General features: G+C 40.3%; 1 protein-coding gene across 3 annotated transcripts in view; it reads right to left on the reverse strand.

Moving 5' to 3' along the window:
* Window positions 1-17,608, reverse strand: part of GLI3 (GLI family zinc finger 3) — a 278,558-nt gene that overhangs the window by 236,347 nt on the left and 24,603 nt on the right. The window contains exon 3 of one of the 3 annotated variants that reach the window (XM_021935856.2): window positions 6,656-6,764. The exons of the other annotated variants lie outside the window; for them this stretch is intronic. The gene's annotated coding sequence lies outside the window, so the exon portion shown is untranslated. The remainder of the gene's footprint in view (window positions 1-6,655; window positions 6,765-17,608) is intronic. 3 annotated transcript variants of the gene reach the window in all.

Below are 17,608 nucleotides of genomic sequence, written 5' to 3' on the forward strand. Positions count from 1 at the left end.
TTCATTCCACAAATATTTATTGAGCCCCTGCACTGTGGCAGCCCCTGTTCCAAGCACTGAGACACTATGTGAAGGACACAGGACAGGCTCATGGTTTTTACGTTCTGCACAAACAGAAAGTAAACAAGCAAATGTGCAAAAAATGGAATAACCGCATAGAATGATTGGTTCCTTAAAGGAAAAATGAAGGGAAATGTGATGGTAATCCCTGGGCGAGGGCAGGTTTGGAGCTTCAGAGAGGTAGTCAAGTGCCTGAGGCTGGACAGTGAGAAGGATCCAGGGGCACAAAGGAGAAAACACTCACCGTGAGGTGAGTTTTCTCAACTCCACTGCCTGCCTGAGGAGCTGTCCTGAGATCTCCGCTGCAGAGACGATCCTGGGGCTGCTGAGCTCCAGGGATGTGGGAGGACTGCATGACTGTACTCACAGGCCGGGACAAGTCCTGTTTATTTTCCAAACATCCTCTACCTCATCTGAAGGTGGTTTGGCAAGACCTGGAATCAGGGCCTTCTAGGCAAATGGCTGTGACCTTCCTAAAGGTATCAAGACTGTAGAACTTCCCTTAAAGGATTAGTATAGTATCTAAAATGTTTAAAAATCAGTACTTCTCTCTGGGGTGTAACTTTGATACTTCCTTGAGATGCACGCACGCGCGCGCACACACACACACACACACACACAGGCGGCACACAGAGATGAACTCTATTGCAGAAAAAAAAAATGTTAGATGGTGGCACTTTAAAAACAACCAGATGAGACATAATTAATGGTGTCAAAAACGCATAACTTAAAATTCTCAAACTCTAAGAAAAAGTTTCTCTTTTTTTTTCTTTTTACTAAAAAGAAAAGACTTGGGACAATTTCACTGCCAACTAGAATGACAAAGCATTTTTCCCCCAAATTTATTATGATGATAGATAACAAATGGCATCTATAAAGCAGTCAGTCAATAACAGAAACAAAAGAAGAATACACTGGGAATACTAGGAACAGAGTTATAAAAATGCCAGTTAGACATGCAAGAAGCAGCAGGGCTTTGAAAATGCACAAAGCTGGATCCAAATGTTAGATGTGGTTTTAGCTACTCACCGCAAAGTTGGGTTACTAACATTTCTAAAATTTCTGAAAATGATTTTCAGGCCTCCAGCCCGCTTGGGAGCAGATGAAAAATTTCCATTGCTGATCCACAGACATTAGTATGCAAGGTAAATAACAGGCATCAGACAAGATATCTATTTCTAATAAGTTTACAGAAAGCACATTAAAAGTCCATTAGAACTCTGATTTACCTCAATACACACAGGCAGAAAACCAGAGTACAGGCACACAAGCAGGACTTCCCCTCCAGTTCCACTGTTATAGCCCCAGCCGGGGTAGACAGCTCCACCTCAACTGGTTTTGTTTTTGCAGTGAGTTTTTATATGCAATGGTTGTCATGCAAAAGTAGAAGAAGGGTGAACAAAAGACTACACATATGTGCGTATATGTGTGTGTGAACACACGTGTGTCCTCTCCTTTCACCTCAGCCTAACAGCTGGACAACATGGTGAGCTCTTTGAGGACAGGAGCCATGTCTTATCAGTTTTATCCTGTGATGATGGGCTAAGGCCAAGGAGAAGATATTTAATAAAGATAAATATAAAGACCTACACCTGGCCAGGTGTGGTGGCTCACGCCTGTAATCCCGGCACTCTGGGAGGCTGAGGCAGGCGGATCACATAAGGTCAGGAGTTCGAGACCAGCCTGGCCTACTTGGTGAAACCTGTCTCCACTAAAAATACAAAAATTAGCCAGGCATGGTGGTGGGCACCTGTAATCCCAGTTACTAGGGAGGCTGAGGCAGGAGAATTGCTTGAATCCAGGAGGTGGAGGTTGCAGTGAGCCGAGATCAAGCCACTGCACTCCAGCCTGGACAACAAGATCAAAACTCTGTCTCAAAAAAGGACCTATACCTAAGGCCAAACAACTACTACTCAAGTCATTTTCAGCAAAGAATAGCAGAAATAAGACTTGGCAGCAGGTAGGAAAGAATACCTAGGATATCGCCTTCCGTCATGAAGGTCACAGAGAGTCTAACAGCTGTGAAACCTGGCTTCCTAATTCAATCTATCCCATTCACAGGAGTAGTTTACTCTACGGCGTATCCACCATGCCAAGCAGCCCACTTTGTCCTTTCCAAAGGGACCACACGTCCAGGCCCGGGTGAACAGTGAGCACTCAAAGCCGACTCAGACAGGAAAAAGGTAAAAGGAATGAAAGACACATGTCCAGGCCCGGGTGAACAGTGAGCACTCAAAGCCGACTCAGACAGGAAAAAGGTAAAAGGAATGAAAGAAAGAGACTTTGACGCCTTATTCTTCAAATATTTGTAAGTACCTGCAGAAGTAGAATTAGCATTAACTCACGTAGATGCAGAAAGCCAGAGAACCCTCCACTCCCTCCTATGTCCACTATTTTAAAGTGCTTTTGAAGGACACCAGGCAAGGAGGGGTCAGGCAGTGTTGAAGTGATAGGGAGGCAGATTTTTGCCCCACACAAGAAAGAGTGATAAATTATATCATTTTAAAAATAAAGCCAGCAAGAACAGTTTTCTTGTGTCTGAACAAATGCTTCTCATTTTGGACAGGCTGGTCCGGCAATTCCTGTTATGAGAGGAAGGTCAGCCTTTAAGTATTATCCTAGCTCCCTCGTGACTTCTGGGGCACTGTGGGCAAATCATGAGACAGAAGACTCTCCTTTAGTCAAAACTTTTCAGAGAAAGAAAAATAGACATTTATATGTGGATTGGTTAAACTTGAGCCTGTCCAAAAACACAGGACAGACTAAAATGCATGAAAACCATTTCCAGAACAGAAGGCTGCCTGGTGGACACACTCTAGGACTTAAACAATAAAATAATGTGCAATTTAGTTTTAAGTAATATTGAAGATTCAGTACAGTAGTCCCCCCTTATCCTCCAGGGAGACACTTCAGTGGATGCCTGAAACCACAGATAGTCCCGAACCTGTATACACTAAGTTTTTTCTTATAAATATATACTTATGACAAAGTTTAGTCTATCAATTAGGCACAGTAAGAGATTAACAACAATAACTAATAGTAAAATAAAATAATTACAATATGCTGTAATAAGTTATAAGAATGTGATCTCTCTCTCTCTTTCTCTTTCTCTGTCTCTTTCTGAAAATATTTTCTTGTACTGCACTTATTTATTTTTGGACCATGATTGACCACAGGTAACTAAAACCTCAGAAATAGAAACCTTGGATAAGGAGAGACTACTGTAACAAATGTCCAAAACTGTGCTGGGCAATTGACAGAATCAGTCCATCAGGTAGCCACTGTTATTGCCACAGCTAAGGGACCGGTTAAGTATCTAAGACCCAAAGCTAGTAGGTGGCCACAAATCACGATATAGAATAACCCTCACATACACATAGACAGACACACTGGTGCAAAGAAAGCAGAAGTCACTTTGGGGCTGTACTGTCATGCAAGGATGGGAATACATTCAAGAAATGTATTGTTAGGCAATTTTGTTGTGAGAACATTATGGAGTGCACTTACACGGACCCACATGGTAGAGCCTACTACATACCTAGGCTGTATGGTATAGCCTGTTGCTCCTAGGATACAAACCTGTACAGCATGTTACTATACTGGGTACTGTAGGCAACTGTAACACAATGGCATTTGTGTATCTAAAGATAGTTAAACATAGGAAAAGTACAGTAAAAATACCGTATTGGCCGGGCGCCATGGCTCACACCTATAATCCCAGAACTTTGGGGAGCCAGGCGGGCATATCACGAGGTCAAGAGATCAAGATCATCCTGGCCAACATGGGGAAACCCCGCCTCTACTAAAAACACAAAAATCAGCTAGGCATGGTGGCACGCGCCTGTAATCCCAGCTACTTGGGAAGCTGAGACAGGAGAATCGCTTGAACCCAGGAGGCAGAGGTCGCAGTGAGCCAAAATCGTGCCACTGCACTCCAGCCTGGAGACAGAGCAAGACTCCGACTCATTTAAAAAAAAAAAAAAAAAAAAAAAAAATACGATATTATAATCTTACGGGACAACTGTCACATATGCAATCCATTGTTGATCCATCATCTTCATGTGGCTCATGAATGCACTTTTTAAAAAACATTTAATATTTAAAACTGATGGTAAGTCACAATTATAATGGAATTCCAAAGATAGAGACATTGACCCATCTTTGGTCCATGTTCTCTCCAAAAATCTGACCTTACCTGAAATTCATAGAATCTGTCTCTCTCTCTCTCTCTGTCCCTCTCTGTCTTTGTCTGTCTGTCTCTCTCTCTCTCACACACACACACACACACACACACAGGGCAAATCAGTGTACTACACAGACTCACCAAACATGCTTCCTGGTTCTAAAAACATGTGAGACAGCAATTCCACTAAAACTAATGATTAATGTCAGAGAAGTAGTGCGTATCGATTGTATTCGTTTTATGTCAATGATCAGGTAGCATCATTAAGAATGAAGGCAAGGTTGTGGGTTTCATGTCCACAAAAGCTGTGTTCATAACTGCCATCTTGCACAAATAAATGACTAATGCTGCCCTCACAAGCACGCACATCACCGGGCTGATGGGCTGAGAGAGCAGCCAGGTGAATGCATAGTCTTCTGCCAGTGTCCTCCAGGCCCCCGGGCTGCCATCCCTAACCTAGGGCAGCCTCCTGTTCTTTCTCCTCTGTTAGAAGCTGCAGTGAGTGGACAGAGGTCCCACTGACGTCATCATAAAACCACCACACCAACCTCAGGGGGCCCCCAACATCACTGTAAGTCCCACTGTTATGCACTCAGTATCTTTTCCCATTCCTCAAAAAGGTAATTCAAAATATTCACCATTCTTAAACCCAATTCTTCTATTTATATCAGCCTTCACAACTTCATGGTAAGAACTAGGGAAAGGAGGAGCTGACCACAGGAGGCATGAACATTCCCACCCCAGTCTTGAAGAAAAGGTATGAGGCGTCTCTGATTTCCTCCCTCTTACAAATTGTTTTATTTGTTTGTTTGTTTACTTATTTTAAATTGACAGAAAAAAAGTGTGTATTTAAACATGATGCTTAAAGTATACATACACACACACTGTGGAACAATTAACTCTGCTTAATTAGAAAGTGCATTACCTCACATAATTATCATTCTTGTGGTGAAAACGTTTAACATCCACTCTCAGCATTTTTCAAGAATACAATGTAGGGTCACTATCTACAGTCACCATGCTGTACAATAGATCTGTTGAACTTATTCCTCCGACCTAACTATAATTTTGTATCCTTCAACCAACATCTCCCCAGTCCTGTCCCACAAGTGCCCCATCCTCTGGTTACCTACCACCATTCTACTCTCTAATTCCATGAGTTCAACTTTAATTTTACCTCCCACATATGAGTGAGAACACATGGTATTTTTCTGTATATGCCTGGCTGATTTCACTTGACATAATGTCCTCTGGTACCATCCACGTTGTCAAAAATGACAGGATTGCCTTCTTTTTAATGGCTGCATAGTATTCCACTGTGTATATAATACATTTTCTTTCTCCATTTGCCCATGGACATGCGTTGATTCTGTACCTTGCCCATTGTGGATAAGGCTGCAATGAACATGGCACTGCAGATCTCTCTTTAAAATATTGATTTGAGGCTGGACATGGTGGCTCATGCCTGTAATACCAGCACTTTGGGAAGCTGGGACAGGCAGATCACTTGAGACCAGGAGTTTGAGACCAGCCTGGCCAACATGGTGAAACCCTATCTCTACTAAAGGTACAAAAGTTAGCTGGTTGTGGTGATACAAGCCTGTAATCCCAGCTACTTGGGATGCTGAGGCAGGAGAATCACTTGAACCCAAGAAGTGGAGGTTGCAATGAGCCGAGATCGCGCCACTGCACTCCAGCCTGGGGCGAGACTCCATCTCAATATATATATATTTTAACCTGGCCTCCTTCTGTCTTCCACACTCCCCACGTCTGCCACAGCCTCCTGATCACCTTCGTTGTCCCCACTCCAAGCCACTTTTCCCACTGGGGCCAAAGGGTATTTTTTAAAGCAGATGGTATCCCGCCACTCTGCTCTTCCCACTCACATGAAGGCTGGATCCCAGTTTCTAGCATCACCTTTATGAGCCTCCACCACTAGGACTCATATGCCTTTCCACTCACATGCTCTACCTCCATCCTCCTATCCCCAAACCATGCCTATCCAACAAGCATCCTACCCTGATTGGTACCATTTCCCCAAACCACCAACAATGCTTATGCTTTAAGTATTTGCTTCCACTGCTTCCTCAACCTCCAATGCCTTTCTCCTTTGTCTTATTCTCCAGCCCCTAGTTCCCACGCCTGTCTGCCCCCTGCCATCACTATTGACATGTGAAGGATTTAACTCCTCACCTCTTCTGTGAGACTTTCCTTCATGCTCTATAGATGTTGTTTATATTGTACTTAATAAGTGTACTGAATTTTGCTTGTTTACTTATCCAATTATAAATATCTTAACAGCAGGCCCCATATTTTGTTAACCTTCACAATCAAATGAAGTGCCTGGCACTTAGCACACCCTCAATAAGAGTTTGTTGACTATGGAAACACATCAGTAAAAACGATTCTTACACTTATAACTGCAAAGAAGTTCAGAAAACAGATGGTCCAGGGTTTTCTATATTTTATTTCCCTAAATTCTGTCCGCAACCTCTTCTGAGCTTCATTCCATTGGAGTATGCTTAAGGAAAAAAGAAAAGTTCTTATTAGACAGAATTTCCCTGGACAGGGTCTACACGTGAAAAGTTCTATTGCATGCACGACTTCCCCGAGACACTCCTTCGGGAAAGGAAGGGAGTTCAAATTCCTCTGTGGGCTGGCAAATTTTCTGTACTTATTGGCATGGCTATGGTGAATTCGTATCTCCTCAGACAAAAGGCCAACCAAAATTTGGAGAATAAACAAGAGTCATGTCTCTCAATTACTTTCAAAAGCTTTCAGGAGCAAGTTGTGGGTATGCTTTCAAGTGTACGAAGTTGAGGCTTAAGAAACTACCGGAATTACACCTCAGACGGTAACACTTTTTATCTTCTAAGGGATGTATAGCCTGCTACGTGGGGTTCTTACAGGTGTTTGTGATTCTTTTTATAAGAATCCACTTTGGTGGATCACCTGAGGTCAGGAGTTCAAGACAAGCCTCGCCAACATGGCAAAACCTTGTTTCTAAATATATAAAAATTAGCTGGGCATGGTGGCACGTGCCGTAGTCCCAGCTACTCAGGAGGCTAAGGCAGGAGAATCACTTGAACCCGGAGGGTGACATCATGCCACTGCCCTCCAGCCTGGGTGACAGAGTGAGACTCTGTCTGAAAAACAAAAAAAGAGTTCACAATGTGAAATCGATATATTGCCTATACTGTAGATGAAGAAGTGGAAGCATGAAGTATTTAAATAACTCACTGATGTCTCAGAGTGGAGCAATTATAGAGCAGGGATCCAAAGCCAGGTCTATTTGATTTCGAATTTGTTAAATTCCTGATATTTGGCAATTGGCTATTAGGTGTCATTCCTGACAGGCTGTGATAGTCAGCGTGATGTTTATTAGTTGCATTAATTTTTAAGAATCAACTTTGGTCACAGACCTGAGATATCTGCATCACTATCGTAAATAAGGACAAGAGTCCCAAATGTCAGGGAAGGGGATTCCTCTATGTTGCATTTTTTCCATCAGGCTGTATGCCCTTAGAAAAAACGGGTGGTCCTTTGTTTTCTTCTATAAACCAAACAATCTATGATTATCTTTCTGCAGTTGTCCTAGTCAATTATCAGTATTATCTGAAGCTATATTATTTTAAATAGCACTGTCAGGAGCTCTGTATAGCTGCTTTCTTTAAATTTACAATCTATTGATGAACCAACATAAAGATATCAAAACAATTGGTGACTAATACTAATAAACAGTAATTATATAATTGCAAAAAAAACCACCTCATACATACGCATCCTAGCAACATATCATATACAGAACTGAGACCACATCTTTCACATACCTTCTCTCTTTGATTTGGCCACAACCAGCATCATCTTAAGTCTGGCACCCATAAGTCATTAATTGACTAAGGTTACCCTAAAGTTAGGGTAACTTAAGGTCAAAGGTAAGAGCTCCAATATTCCTTTGGCCTTTTCCACCACTATTAAGTAACTCCCAGCAACAACAAACAAATAACAGCCTCAACCCACTCCTAATCCTTGTCCTTGGCACTGATAGATTTCAGAAGAAAAACTCACCAAACAACAGACACCACTCAAAGAACAGAGAAGGCAGCTGGTATGACTTAATAAGCATGCAGCCCAATGTAGAGAAGCTGGAGAATCGTACTTTTCCTGAGCCAATATAAGAGGTGTTTACGTTAACCAAAGTACTCATCAATGTACCTACAACTTTCAATTCAAGACAGATGAGACAAAAGTAAAACTAAATTGCTTCCAGAACATGTTAAAGTATAAAAGGTGAAAATACAGCAAACACCTGTTAGGTCTTGCCAACTGTTATTTCCCACATATTTTCTTATAAGTGACAGATTTTTTTAAACACTTCTAAAGATGAATGCAAAATGTAAACGCCAAAGCAAGTGTGCATTTGTATGGCTTTGATGTACGCCTGGGAAGAAAGTAACCTTGTGAGAATGAGACAGAAAAACAACTAAGACTGCTTCCTACAGCCAATATAATTACAATAAAGCCTGATAAGTTAGCTTAATAAAATGCCAGACAAAATTCTGAAGGGGTTGGGCACAGTGGCTCATGCCTGTAATCCCAGCACTTTGGGAGGCCAAGGCTGGTGGATTACCTGAGGTCAGAAGTTTGAGACCAGCCTGACCAATATGGTGAAACTCCATCTCTACTAAAAATACAAAAATTAGCCAGGCGTGGTGGTGCATGCCTGTAGTCTCAGTTACTTGGGAAGCTGAGACGGGAGAATTGCTTGAACCTGGGAGGTGGAGGTTGCAGTAAGCCAAGATCGCACTACTGCACCCCAGCCTAGGCAACAGAGTGAGACTCCATCTAAAAATAAAAAAATAAAAAATAAAAAAATTCTAAAGGGATACTTTTAATCATGACATCTTTCAGAGAATACATAAGCAACATCTAGGTATCCACCACACAGGTTTAATACATGTTAATATTTTGCTACATTTGCTTAAAATCTCTTCTCTTTAAGGAAATAAGATGACACAGAGCTGAACCCTCTCCATCTTGTTCCCTTTCCACTCTCCCCAGAGGTAACCACTATTGCAGAAATGATTATATCAATGCATGTTTTTATATTTTCACTTCATACATATGAATTCAATAAGTAACATAATTCTACAAAGGTGTTCCTCAAGTTCAGCTAGAAGAAAAAGTCGAATAGAAGCCAAGAGCCATTTGGAAAGGAAGAATAATAAGAGATAATGTGCACTATCGGATAAAATGTACTCTATGTATAACATCTGAAAGAGTATGGTACAACAAAATAATAGGTTGATCATAGAATAAAATTTTACACTAAAAGAACCTAAAATATATATTAAGGCAGTAACCAATACAAGTATCACTTCAAATCAGTGATGGAAAAACTGGTAAACAATTATCTATCCCCAAAGAACTAAAAAAGTTTTTAAAAAAGAGACTTCAACAGATACTTCAGAAAAGAAGATATCCACACAGCCAATAAATACCTTAAAAAGATACTTGAGTCCCTCAGTCATCAGAGACAAATGAAAACCACAACTGGATACCACTGCATAGTCCAAAGAAGGGCTACAATGAAATGTAAATGACGAGTTGAGTTGAGGAGTGCAGCATACCAACATGGCAGATGTATACATATGTAACAAACCCGCATGTTGTGTACATGTACCCTAGAACGTAAAGTATAATAATAATAATACAAAAAAGAAAAAAGAAAACCACTGCCCAGGAACATAAAAGGGAAACAAATGGAAGACTCTGGACTTAACGGCTGAGTGGAGCAGAGCTGCCCCCAAACTGGAACTGCTGCTTCTGGACATCAGAAAGAGACCAATCAATTTCTATTTCTTCTAAGCCACTTGTGACGGTTAATTTTATGTGTCAACTTGACTGAACCATAGGATGTCCAGATAGCTGGCACCACATTATTTCTGGGAGTGTCTGTGTGGGTGTTTCTGGAAGAGATCAGCATCTGAATCAGTAGATTGAGGAAAGAAGGTCTGCTCTCACCAGTGCAGGCAGGCATCATCCAATCTATTGAGGGCCTGCATAGAACGAAAAAGTGGCAGAAGGGAAAACTTGCTATCTTTTTGAGCAGAGGCATCCTTCTTCTGCATCAGAACCCCGGAGCATCTGAACTCTGAGTTCTTTGGTCTAAAGACTGTGGGACTTCCACCAGTGGTCCCCTGGTCTGTGAGGTCTCAGCCTCGGACTGAGAGTTACACCACCAGCGGCTCTGGTTTTCAGCCTTTGGACACAGACTAAATCACATCACTGGCTTTTCTGGGTGTTCAGCTTGCAGATAGCATATTGGGGGATTTCTAGTCCTCATAATCAAGTGAGCTAACCCCCACAATAAATCTCCTCTTCTATGGCTTTATACGAAAAAAAAAGAAAAGAAAAATATAGAAAATACCAAGTGCTGACAAGAATGAGAAGCAATTCTGTACAACCCCTTGGGAAAAGTATTTAGGCAGTGTCTACTAAAGCTAATATATGCACACCCTAGGAGACAAGAATTCCACTCCTAGGTTTATGCCCAATAGAAATGCGTATTCAGATCCACCAAAAGACAGCTACCTGACAGCCAATGTTCCTGACAGCCAAACCCTGGAAGCCACCCAAATGCCCATCAGCGGTAGCGTGGATAAACAGAGCAAGTGTTTCTTTCTTGATCTGGGCTCTGTTTACATGGTGTGTTCATTTTGGGAAAATTCATCAAGCTGCTCACTTATGCTATGTGACTCTTTAATCTGTGTATTGTATTTCAATTAAAAAGTTTAAAAAGCAAGGTGAGGTTTTCACCTATCCTATCTTCTTTTAAAATATTTCACTAATGTTGATACGTGTTTCTGAAAATGAGCACTCACATAAACAGCTGATGTAAATATAAGTTGCTGTGTTTCTTGGAGCTAATTGGGTAAGATGTAGTCAAAGCACACAGATTTTTTTGGAAGGATTTTCATCACATCATTATTCACAATTGAAAAAAAAATGTGCATGTCCAATGATAGGGGACTGAATGAGTAAATTCATAGCCACTAAAGCCAAGTTGGAGAAGAGTGGTTCATGACACAGAAAATGATCCTAGCATATAGTTACTTGAACAGAGAGAAAGACTGAAAATATATCAAAGTGTTAACCTTTATTTTCCAAGTGGTGAGATTCTAGGCCAGGTTCGTGTTTTTCTTTTATGCATTTCTTAATTTCCCAATGAGCAAGTATTCCTTTCATAAAAATAAAAACTCAGCCAAGCACCATGGCTCACGCCTGTAATCACAGCACTTTGGGAGGCCGAAGTGGGTAGATCACCTAGGGTCAGGAGTTTGATACCAGCCCGGCCAATGTGGCGAAACCCCGTCTCTACTAAAAAATATAAAAATTAGCCAGGCATGGTGGCACATGCCGGTAGTCCCAGATACTCAGGAGGCTGAGGCAGGAGAATCACTTGAACCTGGGAGGCAGAGGTTGCAGTGAGCCAAGATCACGCCACTGCACTCCAGCCTAGGTGACAGAGGGAGACTCCATCTCAAAAACTAAATAGATAAATAAAAATAAAAATAAAAACACATTTAAGACAGAGGAGAGCAGGGAATAGCATGGATGAGTCTAAGGTCTCAGGCTGGAGTGAGCAGGCTATGTGGACTTCGGTGAAGTTAGAAGCGTCCTGCATTCCTGGGGCTCCTTTAGGCTCCATTTTTACTGGAACTCTAAAATGAATTATTTTAATAATTTCTATATAATAAACCATCTAATCTTCATGAGATGATGCAGCATCTTCTCCAAGTGTCCCTGTGAAACTTAGTGCCCTTGCTTCTGCTGCATCTGAATGCTGCTGCCTAACTTTTCAATAACAACGCTCCCCAGCTCCTGCCTGTAAATGCCATTCTGAAAGAATAAATTACAAATATGGGTTACTTGAGAGGTTCAGTGTTTAGGGGTCTGGTAATCAAAGTTTATTGTACTCTTGGTTTTGTTTCTTTTTTCCACTCCAAAAAGTTTAATGCAACTAAATTACCATCAAAGAAATTTGCAAAAGGTCTAAGTGAAGCCATGATGAAATATAACTACATAAAACCAGATGCCAAACAGAAAACTATGCAAAGCACTCTATGAGGATGTTCAAGAGGTTTGAAAGAGGGCCACGATCGGGGAGGAGTTAGTCACACAAGAGTCCAAAATGTTCCTTCTGGCTGCCACACACATCTTCTTCCAGGAAGATGAGTATAGGAAGCCTGGTGGGTAATGAATAATACCAGGTCTAAATCAAGAAAACATACATTTCAGATTTCAAAGGATCAACTGCTGTTGTGACAGCAAATTGTAATTATCAGCAATTCAGACAAAATTGGGCAAAATCTCCCTGAATTTATACCTGAAACTGATACCTGTAGAATACCCTTCAAAATACTTGCAATTTTTATTTTTATTTTTATTTTAGAGACAGGGTCTCACTCTGCTGCCCAGGCTGGAGTGCAATAGCATGATCATAGCTCACTGCAGCCTTGACCTCCTGGTTCAAGCGATCCTCCCACCTCAGCCTCCCAAGTAGCTGGGACTACAGGCAGGTGCCACCATGCCCAGCTAATTTTTTAATAACTTTTTTGTGGAAACAGTTTCTTTTTTAAAAAATTTATTTATATAAGATATATTTTATTCCACATTTCACATAGGAATACCAGTAATAAAATATCTTTTAGTTATTTCCCCAAAAGAGATGAATGGTCATTCCCAGGTCAATGTACTTAAAAATGGGTCCTGTCACTGACCCCAGGACATACAATGTTTGGGACTTGGAAGACTAAGGTGGTTGTGTTAGGCTAGCAGAGACCTGGGTATTCTTTTTATATTATTATTATTATACTTTAAGTTCTAGGGTACATGTGCACAACATGCAGGTTTGTTACATATGTATACATGTGCCATGTTGGTGTGCTGCACCCATTAACTCGTCATTTACATTAGGTATATCTCCTAATGCTATCCCTCCCCACCCCTCCCCACAATAGGCCCCAGTGTGTGATGTTTCCCTTCCCGTGTCCAAGTGGTCTCATTGTTCAATTCCCACCTATGAGTGAGAACATGCGATATTTGGTTTTCTGTTCTTGTGATAGTTTGCTGAGAATAATGGTTTCCAGCTGCATCCATGTCCCTATAAAGGACACGAACTCATCCTTTTTTATGGCTGCATAGTATTCCATGGTGTATATGTGCCACATTTTCTTAATCCAGTCTGTCACTGATGGACATTTGGGTTGATTCCAAGTCATTGCTATTGTGAATAGTGCTGCAATAAACATACGTGTGCATGTGTCTTTATAACAGCATGACTTATAATCCTTTGGGTATATCCCCAGTAGTGGGATGGCTGGGTCGAGACAGGGTCTTGCTATGTTGCCCATGCTGGCCTCAAACTCCTGGCCTCAAACAGTCCTCCTTCCTTGGCCTCCTAAAGTGCTGGGATTACAGGTGTGGCCCACCACGCCTGGTCTCTGCAATAGTATTTGACTAAACAATGTGATGGTACATTTTGGCCTAAACAAAATCTTCGGTGGCTTTTAACCCAAGATGGACCCATACATGTGATGTACACAGCTTAATTTAAAAGGAATTCTGAATTTCCTGTTCTAAACTTAGATTATATTAAGTCATTCCTCTCCAGCTCCCCTTATTTATGGGACATCTTTCCTCTTATTTTATATTCTGCAAAATTCCAGTGGAAATTGGAGCCCACATCATAGAGATTTGAATATCAAGAATATGAAGGAATAGAGAGAGCTCTTTAAATCACATGACCCAAATCCTTCATTTTCACAGATAAATTGATGCCCAGGTAGAATCTTTTGAATTCTTAATGTGCAACCAACTACAAAGTTAGCTAGGCTACAACTATGTAATCACACCATGTTGTATATGAGAAAGACTCAGCTCCTCGTTTCCTACCACTGAGAGGTTCTCTCTCTCTTTTTTTTTTTTTTTTGAGACAGAGTCTCACTCTTACAGATCATCATTCCTCCAAAGAGAATTCTAATCATTCAACCAAAATTTTCCAAGAGAAAGTTAGAGCTCCAAATACTCCCTGTAAAGGAGAGCCTCTGGCAAATGCTAGGTCATATATTTCTTTAAGAACCTGAAAAAAAAGGGCATAGGCCCATGTCCATAAAGTGCTGTGTAAAATAATTCCAAAGGGGTTCCCCCATTCTCAGACGCCTCTCCATCGAAGTCAAGGGTTCTGGGATTACTGGTGAAGATGCCCTGCTGTCGAAGATGGTTCATTTCCCTTAGATCTCATATTATTGGGCTTCAAGTGGTTGTCACTGTGGTCAATGGTATTTGTTTACAGAGGCAGGAGCTACGCTTTCCTAGACCTTGAAAACTGACATTATCACCACAAGAGAGAGTTTCTATAAAAATTTTACTCTTTTTTTTTAAGCACATATAATCCCTCACTTCTATTCAAAAATGAAAGCCTCCTCCCTCCGCAAGTCAAAATAAGGTACAAAATTATGCTAGCATTTATCTGTAAGAATTGTAATTGTATTATTAGTATACTCAAGTATTATAAAGTTTCTATATTTGGTAGAGACTCACTTTCTCCCCACCAGCAACCTCCCGGCCCCCAGAGCAGTGCAAATACCACGGATCTAGTCTGGAACAGTGACTCAGCAGTATTTCATAGCCTGGTCCCAGCTAATATTATCACTTCTTTATTAAGAAAGGGTTTTTCTCTTCTACACCTCACTTGCAACTCTGAACTTTTTGAAAAAGTAGTAAACAAAAATAAAATATGCTTTTTAAAAATCATATCTTTTTTCTCACGAAGAAAAGGAGAGTGAGGAGAGATTTGCAAATTGTCTTCTTATCCCTCTCTCTCTTTACAATCTGTTGTTGTTGAAGAGAATCAGGGCAGATACTTTGCAGATATCCAGATGAAGGCCTAGCAATAGGTACATGTAGGACCATGTTTCCTCTTCAATCTAGAAAAACCAACAAACTACCTTGGGTTAAACCAAGACTAGTCAGTGGGAAGAACAAGCAACAAGAGAAATTTTTCTGCTGTAACACTGCACCAGCCTGTTTAATCCTTGGATTCCCCAATATTCAACCAATATGTATGCTGATATGGGTGTGTGTGAATACACATGTAGATAGACAACTGAGAGATTTATGAGCATCTTTTTTTTTGTTTTGTTTTCCTGAGTCATCCAGTTTTTTGGGCCAAACAGATGGATAAAAATATTCTAATTTTGTGTGAAGCTGATCAAAGAAAGTGCTTTGAATTTATGTGAAAAAGTTTCCCATTAAGATGGTAGCTGTTTTTTCAAGCATGATTCTTTTTAATTACGGAAAAGAGCCGAAAGGCTTTGTCAGAGGGCACATGTTTTCTATAAATCAAAACGTAAATAAATGTGAGATTATTTCACTGGGCATACATATGGTTTTTGCTAAGTAAACTCTATTTATAAAACATTGTTAGCCTACACAGGAACTGCTGTCAACGTTTATAGGAAAGGAACTTTTCTACTGCTCTCAAACTTGCCAGGATTTGAAAACAAGCCTAGAAACATTAGTATTTTAGGAAAGATTGAATTTAAACCTAATGTGAAATGGACCACTGTATGTTTTCTGGTTTTTAAATGCTTGGAAGAAATCTTCAATTGTATATTAGCTTCATATTTTACCAGAAAATGTTTAAAATTGATGGAAGTTCCATTATTTCAATCATGCCATTGTTCTAATCTTTTTAGAAGTTCTCTTTTGGTTATAGGTAGCGATCTCAGATTATTTTTCTTATCACTGCCACTAAAACAAAAAATATTCTGTGAAAGGGGAGTCTTCGACATTAATTAAAGCCTAGTATTCACAATTGCCACACCATCTCCCCCGAAAGGTTCATTTGCACCATCTCTTCTCTTAATTATACTCATCCTTGACCATAAACACATTTATCAGTTCTGCTCAGAGCAGTCCTCAAAATGAATCTGCTGTGAAAGGAATTAGCCATAAGCAAGCATGAAGCAAGAGTCCTTGACAACCAACAGCAAACCAATACGTTAATGGTAACCTTAATAATAATTTACGTTCTCCATTTTCCATTCAACTTTTATTTCTTGAGCTGCAGCGCCTTCCAAAACAGAATTTTTTCCGATGCTTTTGTAATCAATCCCTACTCTAGGTGGATGTAAGCCAATGGTTACAGTTGTGAGCAGTTCCCGAAAGAGACATCTCGCTCTATCTCTCTCCCTCTTGCTTTTTATTTTTTCCTTTCAAGTTGCATCTCTCCCAATTGTAAAATTGTCATCTCTTGGCATGAAATGCATTTGTTTTTATTTTTAAAGATAAACATGCACACAGAAATGACTCATCCTCTTGAATGACAAGGGGAAAATATTAGGTAGTTCCACAAAAATAACTCAAAGGATTTTAAAATCCACGTAAGAAACTCCTGAATTTCCAAGTTAATAAAACACTTAAATATATTTTAGGATTATCTAACATGTAATTATCTGTATATGACTAAACTGCTTTGGAAACGATGTAAAATATTTCACTCCCAAGTATCTTTCCCAATTTGTATGTCGAATTCGAAAAATTAACCCAATTTATAAAGAAGACTCCATTTCTTTGCAATATATCTAAAAGGGAAAGGTTGCTTATAAAATGTAACCATGGTTCCAATAAGCTTAAAAAATAGTCATAAAGAAAAATACAATTATTTTCTGTATCATTCTTTTTCTAATTTTGCGGATTGAGAGCTAGCAACCCTAATAGACACTAATGAATTTGAAATTATAAGAAAAGGCCGAGTTCTCCAGAACTTCTGCTCCTAATCAATCACCAGAGATCAGTGACATCATTAGCGCCTTTGATCATAGCTCCTCTTTCAAGCTCAGATGGGATGGATTGATCCTTGCTGGCACAGAGAATGGAGAAACACCTAGGAATACAATTCACCGTGAAACATGAGAGGTCATCAGCATCTCTTCCTTTCCTTCAAGAGGAATGGAGAGCACATTCCAGAGCAGCCCAACACCAAACAATAGAGCCACCTCATTAAATCCAAACCTAATTCCCGTCTCATCTTCCTAGGATTCCTAAAGCACTTCAAGAGAGGAAGGGATAATAAGCTACTTTTCTTTCAAAGAACCTAGGTTACGAGCCTTTCAGTGTGTTCTTCCTTACCCAACACACCTATCGGGGGCTGGCCCCAAATCCCCTCACCATGTGGGGAGGGAAAGAATCTGTGGATTTTGTTCTCCCACTTTCCCCATTACGATGCACTTAAACAAAGCAGGACTTCCCCTTCTACTTCCGAATTTTACATAATGAAACAAGCAATATTTGAGAAAT

Source organism: Papio anubis, chromosome 4 (genome assembly GCF_008728515.1).
Source record: "Papio anubis isolate 15944 chromosome 4, Panubis1.0, whole genome shotgun sequence".
Taxonomy (NCBI): domain Eukaryota; kingdom Metazoa; phylum Chordata; class Mammalia; order Primates; family Cercopithecidae; genus Papio; species Papio anubis.